The 17,466-nt window shown below is 48.0% G+C and overlaps 1 protein-coding gene across 1 annotated transcript in view; it reads left to right on the top strand.

The window, feature by feature from the left end:
* Positions 1-17,466, top strand: part of MBD5 (methyl-CpG binding domain protein 5) — a 228,469-nt gene that overhangs the window by 101,471 nt on the left and 109,532 nt on the right. The window contains 1 exon segment of the mRNA XM_038750886.1: positions 423-524. The gene's annotated coding sequence lies outside the window, so the exon portion shown is untranslated.

Genomic DNA, 17,466 nt, shown 5'->3' on the forward strand with positions numbered 1-17,466 from the left:
CTCCTCCCTTCAAAGCCCTACTGAGAGCTCACCTCCTCCAAGAGGCCTTCCCACACTGAGCCCCCTTTTTCTTCTCCTCTTCCCCATTGCCTCCCGCCCTACCTCCTTCCCCTCCCTACAGCACCTGAATATATATTTGTACAGATTTATCACTCTATTGTACTTGTGCATATTTACTATTCTATTCATTTTGTTAATGATGCGCATCTAGCTTGATTTCTATTTATTCTGATGACTTGACACCTGTCCACATGTTTTGTTTTGTGGTCCGTCTCCCCCTTCTAGACTGTGAGCCCGTTGTTATGTTGCCAACTTGTACTTCCCAAGCACTTAGTCCAGTGCTCCGCACACAGGAAGCGCTCAATAAATACGGCTGAATGAATGAATGAATCTGAAATTGACCCCTCGTCTCTCTGTTTCAGTTTTAGATGCTCCCATCGAGACTTATCCTTTCCCGGATTGGCGAACTAGTTGTCGAAGAATCCCGGGCCAGAGCTCTGAAAGTCGCTCCTGAGGCAGCCCAGGTAGGTGACGAAGTCCAGCCAACATGGACGGATCCGGGAAGTAACCAGGGCCCGCCGCTCATTCCCGTCTCCCGCCAAGCGTCCCGTTCGTCCTCTTCCCCCCCGTCAACCTCCGTTAGGCACGGACTCGCTCTCTGTCCTCCACTCTGCCCTCCGTCCCCGAAACGACAGATTCGGTCTGTAGCCGGCGATCCTGGCGGGCGGCGAAAATGGAGATAGGCCGAATGGGCAGGGAAAAAAAGTATCCCGGCGAAAGGAAGAGATTTCCGACGAGCTGGCCGCGCGCGACTCAGTCGGCGGGGAGAAATCGACGAGGTGAAAATGGTCCCCTGGGGGAATTAATGGAGAGAAAGTAGGCGAGCCCCCCCCATTCCCCCCAGAATGTATTACCTCCGGAATAAATTTCTCACCCCGACGTGCGATGCATTTTGTAACCACCCCTGACCTCTCAATCAATCAATCAATCAGTTGTATTTATTGAGCGCTTACTGTGTGCAGAGCACTGTACTAAGCGCTTGGGAAGTACAAATTGGCAACATATAGAGACAGTCCCTACCCAACAGTGGGCTCGCAGTCTAAAAGGGGGAAACCTAAAGGGGGAAACTCTCCCAACCCTTCAGCCGCCTGTCCGATCACAGACTCCCGCGGAAGAACGCACCCGCTTTTCTAGGCCTCCCACGATGCGTTTATGTGTCATAGCCTTATCGATTAATCGGTGTAAACGTGGGAGCACGTATTTCCTCGGCAATCCGCCGTTCCGGCCGGGGCGAGGATCGCCCCTCACTTTGCCCCGGACCCCCCCGGCGTGAATACTAGATTACTTCGTTGGTCGTTCCGTAGTACTAGTAGTAATAATAGTATTTTTTGAGCACTAACCATGTGCAGAGCACTGTACAAAGCTCTGGGAGAGAGTAGATAGGTGGTCGTGTCAACAAACCTGTTCTCCCTTTCATTCATTCATTCAGTCGTATTTATTGAGCGCTTACTGCATGCAGAGCACCGTACTAAGCGCTTGGGAAGTACAAGTCGGCAACATATAGAGACGGTCCCTACCCAACAGCGGGCTTGCAGTCGAGAAGGGGGAGACAGACAACAAAACAAAGCATATATACCACTCACAGTCCTCATCCCCATTTTACAGATGGGGGAACTGAGGCCCAGAGAAGCGAAGCGACTTGCCCAAAATCACGCAGCTGACAGTTGGCGGAGTCAGGATTTGAACCCATGACCTCTGACTCCAAAGCCCGGGCTCTTTCCACTGAGCCACACTGGTTCTGTAATAATAATAATAATGATGGTATTTAGCCACGCTGCCCTTCATCCACACAAGGGCCCACCACTCTCCCCACCCTAAAAGCCTTTTTAAAAATCACATCTCCGAAAGGCCTTCTCTGATCAGATACAACATAAAACGGGTCGGACGCGGTCGCTGCCCCACACGGGGCTCACAGTCTTCACCCCCATTTCACAGCCGAGGGAACTGAGGCCCAGAGAAGGGAAGCGACTTTCCCAACGTCACACAGCGGAGCTGGGATTAGAAGCCGGGTGCTTCCTAAGCCCCTGCTCTATCCACTAGGCCGTGCGGCCTGGGCCCGCTGTTGGGAAGGGACCATCTATATATGTTGCCACGTCCCTTGAAAACAGTCCTCCTCACTAAAGCCCCAAAAGAAAAAGAAGCAAGTCTGGACAGAGAGCTCCTCAAAAGGGAAAACTGGGATGACAGCGTTAAAAATAGGCGCACCCCACTCCTTTAGATTTTTTTCTTTTTGGTGAGAAAATAAGAGCCTACCTCTAAAGTGAAGTTTTGCTGCTGCTGTTTCGTTTATTTGAAGTGAATGTTGCACGTCAACAGTAGAAAAAGGCTTTCAAAAAGAAAAGCCACCAAACGGCTAAAGAAATAGGGGACGTTCATTGGGCGCAACCTCCCGAGCTCGCAGATGCCTCTGTGGGAATCTATTCATTCATTCAATCGTATTTATTGAGCACTTACTGTGTGCAGAGCACTTGACCCCTGTCCACATGTTTTGTTTTGTTGTCTGTCTCCCCCCTCTAGACTGTGAGCCCATTGCTGGGTAGGGACCATCTCTAGATGTTGCCAATTTGCACTTCCCAAGCGCTTAGTACAGTGCTCTGCACACAGTAAGCGCTCAATAAATACGATTGAATGAATGAATTGAATGAATGAATCTAGCTTTACTTCTATTTATTCTAATGACTTAACAGCTGTCCACATGTTTTGTTTTGTTGTCTGTCTCCCCCTTCTAGACTGTGAGCCCGTTGCTGGGTAGGGACCGTCTCTAGATGTTGCCAACTTGCACTTCCCAAGCGCTTAGTACAGTGCTCTGCACACAGTAAGCGCTCAATAAATGCGATTGAATGAGTGAATTGAATGAATGAATCTAGCTTTACTTCTGTTTAATGACTTGACACCTGTCCACATGTTTTGTTTTGTTGTCTGTCTCCCCCTTCTAGACTGTGAGCCCGTTGCTGGGTAGGGACCGTCTCTAGATGTTGCCAGCTTGGACTTCCCAAGCGCTTAGTACAGTGCTGTGCACACGGTAAGCACTCAATAAAGACGATTAAATGAATGAATTGAATGAATGAATCTAGCTTTACTTCTGTTTATTCTAATGACTTGACACCTGTCCACATGTTTTGTTCTGTTGTCTGTCTCCCCCTTCTAGACTGTGAGCCCGCTGTTGGGTAGGGACCGTCTCTAGATGTTGCCGACTTGGACTTCCCAAGTGCTTAGTACGGTGCTCTGCACACAGTAAGCGCTCAATAAATACGATTGAATGAATGAATTGAATGAATAAATCTAGCTTTACTTCTATTTAATGACTTGACACCTGTCCACATGTTTTGTTCTGTTGTCTGTCTCCCCCTTCTAGACTGTGAGCCCGCTGTTGGGTGGGGACCGTCTCTAGATGTTGCCAACTTGTACTTCCCAAGCGCTTAGTACACAGGAAGCGCTCAATGAATACGATTGAATGAATGAATGAATGAGCAGTTGCAGACAGGGAGGTGGGAAATCCCCTTTCCCGGGCGATTCAGTTTGTCCGAAATAAAACCCGCCCTCACCCTACCTTTCTGGGATTCCCTTGTTGGCATAAACGAGGCGGAACTATCATCATCATCAGTCGTATTTATTGAGCGCTTACTGTGTGCAGAGCACTGTACTAAGCGCTTGGGAAGTACAAATTGGCAACATATAGAGACAGTCCCTACCCAACAGTGGGCTCACAGTCGAAAAGGGGGAGACAGAGAACAAAACCAAACATATTGTGAAGCCAACCTGATGATCTCGGGTCCACCGCACCGCTTGGCGCGTTGTAAGCACCCAACGAGTACTGCGATGACTATTATTTATCGTTATCAGAAAAGGAGGGGCGGAAAGGTCTGGTCACGAGGCGGTGTTTTTCTGTTTCGTTCGGTGGGCGGTTAGGAAGGAAAATGGGGCCCGGAGGGTGGAGGGGAGGAGGAGGAGTTGTGTTTCCAATGGTGGTGGAGTGTTTGCGTGTCCGTGAAGAATCCCAGAGGCCGGGTGTGAGGTGACCCACCTATTATCCGGGTCACCAATGGGGCTGAGGCGATAAACAAGCGTCCCGCGATGGTTACCACAACGTACAGTAGTAGCTCGCCGGTTGCTTCACAAAGTTTTCCGAGAACATTAGAGAGGAGGGACTCTTCAACGGGTCACCAATAGGGCTGAGGTGATAAACAAGCGTCCCGCGATGGTTGCCACAACGTACAGTAGTAGCTCGCCGGTTGATTCACGAAGTTTTCCGAGAACATTAGAGAGGAGGGACTCTTCAACGGGTCACCAATGGGGCTGAGGCGATAAGCATCCCGCGACGGTTGCGTCCAACACGCCGTCCAAACGTACAGTAGAAGCGCGCCTAACATATTATCCGGGTCACCAATGGGGCTGAGGTGATAAACAAGCATCCCGCGATGGTTGCCAAAACATACAGTAGTAGCTCGCCGGTTGATTCATGAAGTTTTCCCAGAACATTAGAGAGGAGGACTCTTCAACGGGTCACCAATGGGGCTGAGGCGATAAACAAGCGTCCCGCGATGGTTGCCACAGCGTGCAGTAGTAGCTCGCCGGTTGATTCGTGAAGTTTTCCAAGAACATTAGAGAGGAGGACTCTTCAACGGGTCACCAATGGGGCTGAGGCGGTAAACAAGCGTCCCGCGACGGTTGCGTCCAACACGCCGTCCAAACGTACAGTAGAAGCGTGCCTAACACGCCATCCAAACGTACAGTAGAAGCGCGCCTAACATATTATCCGGGTCACCAGTGGGGCTGAGGTGATAAACAAGCGTCCCGCGATGGTTGCCACAACGTACAGTAGTAGCTCGCCGGTTGATTCACGAAGTTTTCCGAGAACATTAGAGAGGAGGGACTCTTCAACGGGTCACCAATGGGGCTGAGGCGATAAACAGGCGTCCCGCGATGGTTGCCAAAACATACAGTAGTAGCTCGCCGGTTGATTCAGGAAGTTTTCTGAGAACATTAGAGAGGAGGGACTCTTCAGCAGGTCACCAATGGGGCTGAGGCGATAAACAAGCGTCCCGCGACGGTTGCGTCCAAAACGCCGTCCAAACGTACAGTAGAAGCGTGCCTAACACGCCATCCAAACGTACAGTAGAAGTGCGCCTAACGTATTATCCGGGTCACCAATGGGGCTGAGGTGATAAACAGGCGTCCCGCGATGGTTGCCAAAACATACAGTAGTAGCTCTCTGGTTGATTCATGAAGTTTTCCGAGAACATTAGAGAGGAGGGACTCTTCAACGGCTCACCAGTGGGGCTGAGGCGATAAACAGGCGTCCCGCGATGGTTGCCACAACGTACAGTAGTAGCTCGCCGGTTGATTCACAAAGTTTTCCGAGAACATTAGAGAGGAGGGACTCTTCAACGGGTCACCAGTGGGGCTGAGGCGATAAACAAGCGTCCGGCGATGGTTGCCAAAATGTACAGTAGTAGCTCACCGGTTGATTCATGAAGTTTTCCAAGAATATTAGAGAGGAGGACTCTTCAACGGGTCACCAGTGGGGCTGAGGCGATAAACAAGCGTCCCGCGACGGTTGCCACAACGTGCAGTAGTAGCTCGCCGGTTGATTCATGAAGATTTCTGAGAACATTAGAGAGGAGGGACTCTTCAACGGGTCACCAGTGGGGCTGAGGCGATAAACAAGCGTCCCGCGATGGTTGCCACAACGTACAGTAGTAGCTCGCCGGTTGATTCACGAAGTTTTCCGAGAACAATAGAGAGGAGGACTCTTCAACGGGTCACCAATGGGGCTGAGGCGATAAACAAGCGTCCCGCGACGGTTGCGTCCAACACGCCGTCCAAACGTACAGTAGAAGCGTGCCTAACACGCCATCCAAACGTACAGTAGAAGCGCGCCTAACATATTATCCGGGTCACCAATGGGGCTGAGGTGATAAACAGGCGTCCCGCGATGGTTGCCAAAACATACAGTAGTAGCTCGCCAGTTGATTCATGAAGTTTTCCGAGAACATTAGAGAGGAGGGACTCTTCAACGGGTCACCAGTGGGGCTGAGGCGATAAACAAGCGTCCCGCGATGGTTGCCAAAATGTACAGTAGTAGCTCACCGGTTGATTCATGAAGTTTTCCAAGAATATTAGAGAGGAGGACTCTTCAACGGGTCACCAGTGGGGCTGAGGCGATAAACAAGCGTCCCGCGACGGTTGCCACAACGTGCAGTAGTAGCTCGCCGGTTGATTCATGAAGATTTCTGAGAACATTAGAGAGGAGGGACTCTTCAACGGGTCACCAGTGGGGCTGAGGCGATAAACAAGCGTCCCGCGATGGTTGCCACAACGTACAGTAGTAGCTCGCCGGTTGATTCACGAAGTTTTCCGAGAACAATAGAGAGGAGGACTCTTCAACGGGTCACCAATGGGGCTGAGGCGATAAACAAGCGTCCCGCGACGGTTGCGTCCAACACGCCGTCCAAACGTACAGTAGAAGCGTGCCTAACACGCCATCCAAACGTACAGTAGAAGCGCGCCTAACATATTATCCGGGTCACCAATGGGGCTGAGGTGATAAACAGGCGTCCCGCGATGGTTGCCAAAACATACAGTAGTAGCTCGCCAGTTGATTCATGAAGTTTTCCGAGAACATTAGAGAGGAGGGACTCTTCAACGGGTCACCAATGGGGCTGAGGCGATAAACAAGCGTCCCGCGATGGTTGCCACAACGTACAGTAGTAGCACGCCGGTTGATTCATGAAGTTTTCCGAGAACATTAGAGAGGAGGGACTCTTCAACGGGTCACCAGTGGGGCTGAGGCGATAAACAAGCGTCCCGCGATGGTTGCCAAAATGTACAGTAGTAGCTCACCGGTTGATTCATGAAGTTTTCCAAGAATATTAGAGAGGAGGACTCTTCAACGGGTCACCAGTGGGGCTGAGGCGATAAACAAGCGTCCCGCGACGGTTGCGTCCAACACGCCGTCCAAACGTACAGTAGAAGCGCGCCTAACTTATTATCCGGGTCACCAATGGGGCTGAGGCGATAAACAAGCATCCCGCGATGGTTGCCGAAACATACAGTAGTAGCTCGCCGGTTGATTCATGAAGTTTTCCGAGAACATTAGAGAGGAGGGACTCTTCAACGGGTCACCAATGGGGCTGAGGCGATAAACAAGCGTCCCGCGATGGTTGCCACAACGTACAGTAGCAGCTCGCCGGTTGATTCCTGAAGTTTTCCGAGAACATTAGAGAGGAGGGACTCTTCAGCGGGTCACCAGTGGGGCTGAGGCGATAAACAAGCGTCCCGCGACGGTTACGTCCAACACGCCGTCCAAACGTACAGTAGAAGCGTGCCTAACACGCCATCCAAACGTACAGTAGAAGCGCGCCTAACATATTATCCGGGTCACCAGTGGGGCTGAGGTGATAAACAGGCGTCCCGCGATGGTTGCCAAAACATACAGTAGTAGCTCGCCAGTTGATTCATGAAGTTTTCCGAGAACATTAGAGAGGAGGGACTCTTCAACGGGTCACCAATGGGGCTGAGGCGATAAACAAGCGTCCCGCGATGGTTGCCACAACGTACAGTAGTAGCACGCCGGTTGATTCATGAAGTTTTCCGAGAATATTAGAGAGGAGGACTCTTCAACGGGTCACCAGTGGGGCTGAGGTGATAAACAAGCGTCCCGCGATGGTTGCCAAAACGTACAGTAGTAGCTCGCCGGTTGATTCACAAAGTTTTCCGAGAACATTAGAGAGGAGGGACTCTTCAACGGGTCACCAATGGGGCTGAGGCGATAAACAAGCGACACGCGACGGTTGCCACAACGTACAGTAGTAGCTCGCCGGTTGATTCACAAAGTTTTCCGAGAACATTAGAGAGGAGGGACTCTTCAACGGGTCACCAGTGGGGCTGAGGCGATAAACAAGCGTCCCGCGACGGTTGCGTCCGACAACGCCGTCCAAACGCACAGTAGAAGCGCGCCTAACATATTATCCGGGTCACCAGTGGGGCTGAGGCGATAAACAAGCGTCCCGCGATGGTTGCCACAACGTACAGTAGTAGCTCGCCGGTTGATTCACGAAGTTTTCCAAGAACATTAGAGAGGAGGACTCTTCAACGGGTCACCAATGGGGCTGAGGCGATAAACAAGCGTCCCGCGATGGTTGCCACAACGTACAGTAGCAGCTCGCCGGTTGATTCCTGAAGTTTTCCGAGAACATTAGAGAGGAGGGACTCTTCGACGGGTCACCAATGGGGCTGAGGCGATAAACAAGCGTCCCGCGACGGTTGCGTCCAACACGCCGTCCAAACGCACAGTAGAAGCGCGCCGGTTGATTCACGGAGGTTTCCGAGAACATTAGAGAGGAGGACTCTTCAAAAGTCGAAGCCCAACCCCGCCCGCCCGTGCCGTCCTTTGGCTTTGATCCTTGCTTCGGTGGCTTTACGGCCTTCCAGCAAAAGCAGAATTCAAAGCAGCACTTAGGCAGTTGAGTCCCTGTGGAAAGCGCTCCCCTCTTCGGGAGGCCGCCCGATTAAGGCCAAAGTTGAGAACCTCTTCCAGATGTCACCTTTAGTAAAAAAGAGCCTTCGCTGGAATTGGGCGCTCTAATAATCTAAAGCGTCACGGAATAGCTCTACCGCTATTCCGTAGGGAAATTCAGTCACAAAATCCTCTCGTTGATAATGGGGCGGCGTAGAAGAAAGCAAGGAAGAATTGGGTAAGAAGCGGCAGGCAAAAATGAAAACAGTCTTTTCATTCAGTCGCATTTACAAATTGCCAGTTTGTACTTCCCAAGCGCTTAGTCCGGTGCTCTGCACACAGTAAGCGCTCAATAAATACGATTGAATGAATGAATTGAATGAATGAATCAAGCTTTACTTCTATTTATTCTAATAACTTGACACCCGTCCACATGTTTTGTTTCGTTGTCTGTCTCCCCCTTCTAGACTGTGAGCCTGTTGCCAGGTGGGAACCATCTCTAGATGTTTCCAACTTGTACTTCCCAAGCGCTTAGTACAGTGCTCTGCACCCAGAAAGCGCTCAATGAGTGCGATTGAATGAATGAATGAATGAGCAGTTGCGGACAGGGAGGTGGGAAATCCCCTTTCCCGGGCGATTCAGTTTGTCCGAAGTAAAACCCGCCCTCACCCTACCTTTCTGGGATTCCCTTGTTGGCATAAAAGAGGCGGAACTATCATCATCATCATCATCAATCGTATTTATTGAGCGCTTACTGTGTGCAGAGCACTGGACTAAGCGCTCGGTCGGCAACGTCTTGAGACGGGCCCTACCCGACAACGGGCTCGCGGTCTAGGAGGGGGAGACTGACGACAAAACAAAACATGTGGACAGGTGGCAAGTCATCAGAATAAATAGAAATAAAGCTGGATGCACGTCATTAACACAATCAATAGAATAGTAAATATGGACAAGTAAAATAAATGGAGTAATAAATCTGTACAAACATATCATCAATCGTATTTATTCATCAATCGTATTTATTGAGCGCTTACTATATGCAGAGGACTGGACTAAGCGCTTGGGAAGTACAAATTGGCAACATATAGAGACAGTCCCTACCCAACAGTGGGCTCACAGTCTAAAAGCTCTGCCACGTGTCTGCTGTGTGACCTTGGGCAAGTCACTTAACTTCTCTGAGCCTCAGTTACCTCATCTGTAAAATGGGGATTAAGAATGTGAGCCCCACGCGGCACAACCTGATCACTTTGTATCCCCCCCCAGCGCTTAGAACAGTGCTTTGCTCATAGTAAGCGCTTAACAAATGCCGACATTATTATTATTATTAAAAGGGGGAGACAGAACAAAACCAAACATACTAACAAAATAAAATAAATAGAATAGATATGTACAAGTAAAATAAATAAATAAATAAATAGAGTAATAAATATGTACAAACGTGTCTACAGGTGCTGTGGGAAGGGGAAGGAGGTAGGGCAGCGGGGACGGGGAGGAGGAGAGGAAAAAGGGGGGCTCAGTCTGGGAAGGTCTCCTGGAGGAGGTGAGCTCTCAGTAGGGTATTTAAGAGCTTACTACATGCCAGACAGTGTAGTAAGTGCCGAGGTCGATACAAGCTAACCTGAGTTCATGCATTCATTCAGCTTTATTTATTGAGTGCTTACTGGGTGGAGAGCACTGTACTAAGCACTTGGGTATTTATAATGTGACAGTGTAGACAAAAACAAGGAAGAATTGGGTAAGAAATGGCAGACAAGAATGCTGTTCTTTTTTAATGCTATTTCATTCATTCAGCCGTATTTATTGAGCGCTTACTGTGTGCAGAGCATATGTTTGTACATATTTATTACTCTATTTATTTTACTTGTACATATCTATTCTATTTATTTTATTTTATTAGTATGTTTGGTTTTGTTCTCTGTCTCCCCTTTTAGACTGTGAGCCCACTGTTGGGTAGGGACTGTCTCTATATGTTGCCAATTTATACTTCCCAAGCGCTTAGTACAGTGCTCTGCACATAGTAAGCGCTCAATAAATGCGATTGACGATGATGATGATGATGACTAAGCGCTTGGGAAGTACAAGTTGGCAACATATAGAGACGGTGTCAACCCAACAGCGGGCTCATAAAAGCTCATCATGTGTCAGACAACGTAGCAAGTGCTGAGAGGTAGATACAAGCTAATCATTCATTCAGTCGTATTTATTGAGCGCTTACTGTGTGCAGAGCACTGTACTAAGCGCTTGGGAAGTACAAGTCGGCAGCATTATAGAGACGGTCCCTACCCACCAGCGGGCTCACAGTCGAGAAGGGGGAGACAGACGACAAAACCAAGCATGTGGACAGGTGTCAGAATCGTCAGAACAAATAGAATCAGGTTCATTCATTCATTCAGTTGTATTTATTGATTTCTGACTGGATGAAGAGCACTGTACTAAGCGCTTGGGTGAGTACAATGCAGCGATAAGCAGAAGCAGCATGGCTCAGTGGAAAGAGCAGGGGCTTTGGAGTCAGAGGTCATGGGTTCAAAGCCCGGCTCTGCCGCTTGTCAGCTGGGTGACTTCGGGCGAGTCACTTCACTTCTCTGGGCCTCAGTTCCCTCATCTGTAAAATGGGGATGAAGAATGTGAGCCCCCCGTGGGACAACCTGATCGCCTTGTAACCTCCCCAGCGCTTAGAACAGTGCTTTGCACATAGTAAGCGCTTAACAAATGTCAGTATCATTATTATTATTCCCTCTCCATTCATTCATTCAATTGTATTTATTGAGCACTTACTGTGTGCAGAGCACTGTACTAAGCGCTTGGGGAGTACAAGTTGGCAACATAGAGAGACGGTCCCTACACAACAACAGGCTCACAGTCTAGAGGAGTGAGCTGCACTCTCCGCAGTGCAGCTCACAGTCAATCAATCAGTCAATCAGTCGTATTTATTGAGCGCTTACTGTGATCCTCATTTTGCAGTTAAGGTAACTGAGGCCCAGAGAAATCAAAGTGACTTGCCCACGGTCCCACGGCAAAGTGGCGGAGTCGTCATTTGAACCCGGAACCCTTCCTCCTTAGCCCCGGGAAGCAGCGTGGCTCAGTGGAAAGAGCCCGGGCTTTGGAGTCAGAGGTCGTGGGTTCAAATCCCGGCTCTGCCACTTGTCAGCTGTGCGACTTTGGGCAAGTCACTTCACTTCTCTGGGCCTCAGTTCCCTCATCTGTAAAATGGGGATGAAGACTGTGAGTCCCAAGTGGGACAACCTGATTACCTTGTATCTACCCCAGCGCTTAGAACAGTGCCTTGCACATAGTAAGCGCTTAACAAATACCAACATTATTATTATTATTATTATTATTATTATTATCCATAAGGCCATGCTGCTTTCCTCACCGTAAATAGTCTCAATTAAGGGAGAGCCTGTAAAAAGAAAAAAACAATGCATTTAAGTGGGTTTGGAAGTACTTTAGGGGAAAAATTGAGAGAGCCGTGTGGTTTTCCTCTATCTGGTCTGGGATACTCCAACATCGGAGCTGAGACAAAAGCTGCTTCCTCTTCCCAAAATGGAATAGCGTTGATACCTGGGGTGCCGGTGGTTTTCCAATCCGGAAAAAACGTTCTCCTCTGTCGAGGAGAGAGGATAGGAAGCAGCGTGGCTCAGTGGAAAGAGCGCGGGCTTGGGAGCCAGGGGTCATGGGTTTGAATCCCGCCTCCACCACGTCTGCTGTGTGACCTTGGGCAAGTCACCTCACTGCTCTGTGCCTCAGTTCCCTCATCTGGAAAATGGGGATTAAGACTGTGATTCTAGGATTTCTTATTTTAAAGGTGAGCTGAATCCCCGCTCGACGATATCCTTCCTGAGGGATGGGATCGTGTCTCATCATCATCATCAACCATCAATCGTATTTATTGAGCGCTTACTGTGTGCAGAGCACTGTACTAAGCGCTTGGGAAGTACAAGTTGGCAACATATAGAGACGGTCCCTACCCAACAGTGGGCTCACAGTCTAAAATTCTGGTCTATGCTTTCAAGTGCACGTATCCCAACCCGATTACCTTGTATCCACCCCCAGCGCTTAGGACGCTGCTTGGCACCTAGTAGGCGTCTAACAAGTACCATTATTATTGTTATTAATACATGCTCTGCACAGAGTAGGTACTCAATAAATATGGTTGAGCAATTGCCCATTTTATGCGCCAGGACAGTGGTGACCCGCTGGCTTGAATTTGTGGAGTTTCGCCGTTCGGGGGGAGGCCGGGGAAGCAGTGTGGCCTGGTGGTTAGGGCAGAGGCCCAAGAGTCAGAGGTCGTGGGTTTGAATCCCGGCCCCACCTCTTGCCTGCCGTGTGACCTTGGGAGGTCACTGTACTTCTCTGTGCCTCAGTTCCCTCGACTGCAGAATGGGGATTCAGTACCTTTTCTACTTTTCCCTATGTGAGCCGCATGTGGGACAGGGACTGTGTCTGCCCTGATTAAGCGCTTAGTACAGTGCTCTGCACACAGTAAGTGCTCAATAACTACGACTGAATGAATAAACCTGTATCTACCCCAGCACTTAGGACAGTGAGCTTAGGACACATAATAAGCACTTAACAAATACCACAAAAAAAAACACCTAAGTAAACTTAACGTGGTTTTCGCTTGAAAACAGGTTTATCCTTAGAGAAGTCTTTTCTAACCAGTTTTTCTCACCTACATTCTTGGAATTGGGGGTTTTCTCCGTTTTGACCCATAGGAACTGGAGGAATTTCCGTACAAAAGTCAGATTTAACAGCCTTTCTCAATCACCATCCTGGACCCCTTCTATTCAGGACGGTGGGCTTTTAAAAGGGAATATTCAGATAAACGCGGGAAATTCCGCAGCAGAGGATAAAGCAGCCGAGCAAACTAAGAGGCAGGTTCACTTGTAAGAAGTTCAGTCCCATAAATGAATAAGTTATTGTTTTGTTACATAAAACAGGCAGAGACTTGTTTGCCTCTCAGTAAAGGCGCACAAAAATAGTGAACCGAACGCCATACCCTACTAATGGAAAAACGGCCAGGGGAAATTAAAAAGCTGCAAACTGCAAAGCAGAATTTTTTTTTATCAAGTACCATGGCTTGTTTGAAGTCCTAGAATAAAAATCTATTCCTTTAAAATCGTAGAAGAGACCAAATGCTCCCATCTTGAGGAGGAAATGCGTTCGTGAAACCAAGAAAATATCACCGAGAACACGGGCAAAGGAGGACATTTTTGAGCATTTTGGGCTGCTTCGTCATTGTTCCTTTTAAATTATCAATCAATCAATCATATTTATTGAGCACTTACTGTGTGCAGAGCACTGTACTAAGCGCTTGGGAAGTCCAAGTTGGCAGCATTTAGAGACAGTCCCTACCCAACAGTGGGCTCAGGGTCTAAAAGCGGGAGACAGAGAACAAAACCAAACATACTAACAAAATAAAATAAATAGAATAGATATGTACAAGTAAAATAAATGGAGTAATAAATTTGTACAAACATATGTACATAAGTACATTAGAATGATCCTACCAAACTTTATGGTGTGGGTTTAAAAAAAAGGAGACTTTCTAATTTGGGGTAATAGGGAAAGGAGAAAAACAAACAAGGTTAAAGGGAATAGTTTAGGTGGAAAGGAGGACCATCTCATGTTGAATTTTAGAATTTTAGACTGTGAGCCCACTGTTGGGTAGGGACTGTCTCTATACGTTGCCAACTTGTGCTTCCCAAGCACTTAGTAACAGTGCTCTGCACACAGTAAGCGCTCAATAAATATGATTGATTGATTGATTGATTGATTGAATTCCCCAGAACACAGTGAGCAGCCTGGAGGACATCAGTCTAAAAACGCGTTTGCCGCTGTAATGGCGGATGCTGGTAGAAGGCGTGAAGAAATGTGGAACATTAATCTTTTCTAGTTTTTCCTAGCCCCTAAGGGGAATCGTTACAAAGTCGCCCATGAGGTTTTAGGTGTGCGAATGTGAGTGGGGCCACCATTTGGGAAGAGAATTTTTTTTACTTGTACATATCTATTCTATTTATTTATTTTGTTTTGTTACTATGTTTGGTTTTGTTCTCTGTCTCCCCCTTTTAGACTGCGAGCCCACTGTTGGGTAGGGACTGTCTCTATATGTTGCCAACTTGTACTTCCCAAGCGCTTAGTACAGTGCTCTGCACACAGTAAGCGCTCAATAAATACGATTGATGATGATGATGATGATGAAGAGAGTGACCGGATACCTCACGTCCGGGAATTCGGATCGTCTCGACCCTGGTCGGGCGAAGACGGCCGCTGGAACCTGGTACTTAGGGATTTGTGTTCGTTCGCTGCTAGATGGAATTGGACAATCTCCCGAAAGGGGTGTGAGGGGAATAGAGGAAAACCTTAATATATCTTTCCCTCCAGGCACAGCGTAAGGAAGGAAGAGACGAGAGGGAAGAGGGAGTTGAATTGGGACCCACCTCTGTTCCTTCCCCCTTTAGGGCTCACGTGTGGCGGGGAAAGATCAGACAGCCCCCCTCACACCTGCTCTGCCCGGTCATTCCAGCGCTTAGAACAGTGCTTTGCACATAGTAAGCGCTTAATAAATACCATCATCATTATTATTTTATGACCACCGAGGCCTGTTTCCCCCCACAGGAATGGAGGAAGAAAGTCTGACTGGATTTTTTTTTTCGTAATGTTTTAACGTTCTCCCCGTTTCACGAGGCGGACGATCCCGTTTATCATCCATTTAATCAGAAAGGAAAACAACTTGAACATTTTCCCCCCAAAATAATTTATCCTAATAGATAAGATGAATTGCCCATCTCTGCATTGAAAAACACACATTTATACAGTTCCCCCATAAACCAGAAGGACCAGGAGTGAATGGTGATCAAAGAAGGAAAAGGGGCCGAGCATTGGGAAAATTCTGTGAGCCAAGCGGACCTTCAGTGGAGCCTTTTGGGCAGGAAGGGAATGGAACTCTTGGCGATAGCCATGGTTTTAAAGAACTGAAGAATAATAATAATAATAATAATGGCATTTATTAAGCACTTACTATATGCAAAGCACTGTTCTAAGCGCTGGGGAGGTTACAAGATGATCAGGTTGTCCCACGGGGGGCTCACAGTCTTCATCCCCATTTTACAGATGAGGGAACTGAGGCACAGAGAAGTTAAGTGACTTGCCCAGAAGAAGGAGGGCATTGTGGCGTAATGAAAAGACGGTTCCACCACGGACTTACCTTCTCCCCCTGCTAGACTGTGAGCCCGCTGTCGGGTAGGGACCGTCTCTATATGTTGCCAACTTGGACCTCCCAAGCGCTTAGTACAGTGCTCTGCACACAGTAAGCGCTCAATAAATCCGATTGAATGAATGAATGACAGCGGAAAATTTTCTTCATCCCTCTGGGCCTCACTTTCTCATCCGTAAAATGAGAACGAAACATTGTCGGCGAACTTCCAGTCTAGGGTACTTCTTAGTAAGTTGTGGTTCCGATCAGTGGCGGACCAGAAACCGTTTCTGTGTCTCTTATCAATCAATCAATCAGTCAATCAATCAATCGTATTTATTGAGCACTTACTGTGTGCAGAGCGCTGTACTAAGCGCTTGGGAAGTCCAAGTTGGCAACATATAGAGACAGTCCCTACCCAACAGTGGGCTCACAGTCTAAAAGGGGGAGACAGAGAACAAAACCAAAGATACTAACAAAATAAAATAAATAGAATAGATATGTACAAGTAAAATAAATAGAGTAATAAATATGTACAAACATATATACATATATACAGGTGCTGTGGGGAAGGGAAGGAGGTAAGATGAGGGGGATGGAGAAGGGGATGAGGGGGAGAGGAAGGAAGGGGCTCAGTCTGGGAAGGCCTCCTGGAGGAGGTGAGCTCTCAGTAGGGCCTTGAATCCCTGAATATTTATCCCTGAATATTTCCTCAGGGAAAAAAAATCACGGGCAAACGGATGAAGGCCCCTGCTTTTGACTGTTGTTGAAACCATTTACAGATTCCTTGACCGTTTGAATCTTTGGATTATCGTGGACGCCGTGGGTAATTTTGGAGTCAAGCTCTCCCTGTGTGTATATTAGCCTCTGATTTCCTAGGGGGCAAGAGTTGTGTTAGCTCCTAATTGGAATTGACCTTTTTTTGCCCAGCCCATCAAAGTGAAATAATGAAATAATTCTGCTGAGGAAGGTGCACGGCACTATCCTGTATATATGTGTACATGTTTGTACATATTTATTACTCTATTTATTTTACTTGTACATATCTATTCTATTTATTTTATTTTGTTAGTATGTTTGGTTTTGTCCTCTGTCTCCCCATTTTAGATTGTGAGCCCGCTGTTGGGTAGGGACTGTCTCTATATGTTGCCAACTTGGACTTCCCAAGCGCTTAGTACAGCGCTCTGCACACAGTAAGAGCTCAATAAATACGATTGATTGATTGATATCCCAATAGAAGATCTTGACCTTCTAGACTGTCAGCTCGTTGTGGGCAGGGAATGTATCTGTTTGTTGTTGTATTGGACTCTCCCAAGCGCTTGGTACAGTGCTCTGCACACAGTAAGCGCTCAATAAATAGGATGGAATGGACGACAGTCTTACCCTGCATGAGATTTGTATAGCGCAGACCATTGGATTGGTGAGATAGCCGGCCCCTCCAGCTACAGGTGGCAAGGGATGTAGACGAAGGTGCATGGAAATCCTTTGGGTTCAGATGAGAAGCAGCGTGGCTCAGTGGAAAGAGCCCGGGCTTTGGAGTCAGAGGTCGTGGGTTCGAATCCCACCCCTGCCACCTGTCAGCTGTGTGACTTTGGGCAAGTCACTTCACTTCTCTGGGCCTCAGTTCCCTCATCTCTAAACTGGGGAGCCCAATGTGGGACACCCTGATTACCTTATATCTAGAACAGCTCTTTGCACATAGTAAGCGCTTAGCAAATACCATCATTATTATTATTATTAGAACAGTGCTTGG

The sequence above is a fragment of the Tachyglossus aculeatus genome, chromosome 9 (assembly GCF_015852505.1).
Source record: "Tachyglossus aculeatus isolate mTacAcu1 chromosome 9, mTacAcu1.pri, whole genome shotgun sequence".
Taxonomy (NCBI): Eukaryota; Metazoa; Chordata; class Mammalia; order Monotremata; family Tachyglossidae; genus Tachyglossus; species Tachyglossus aculeatus.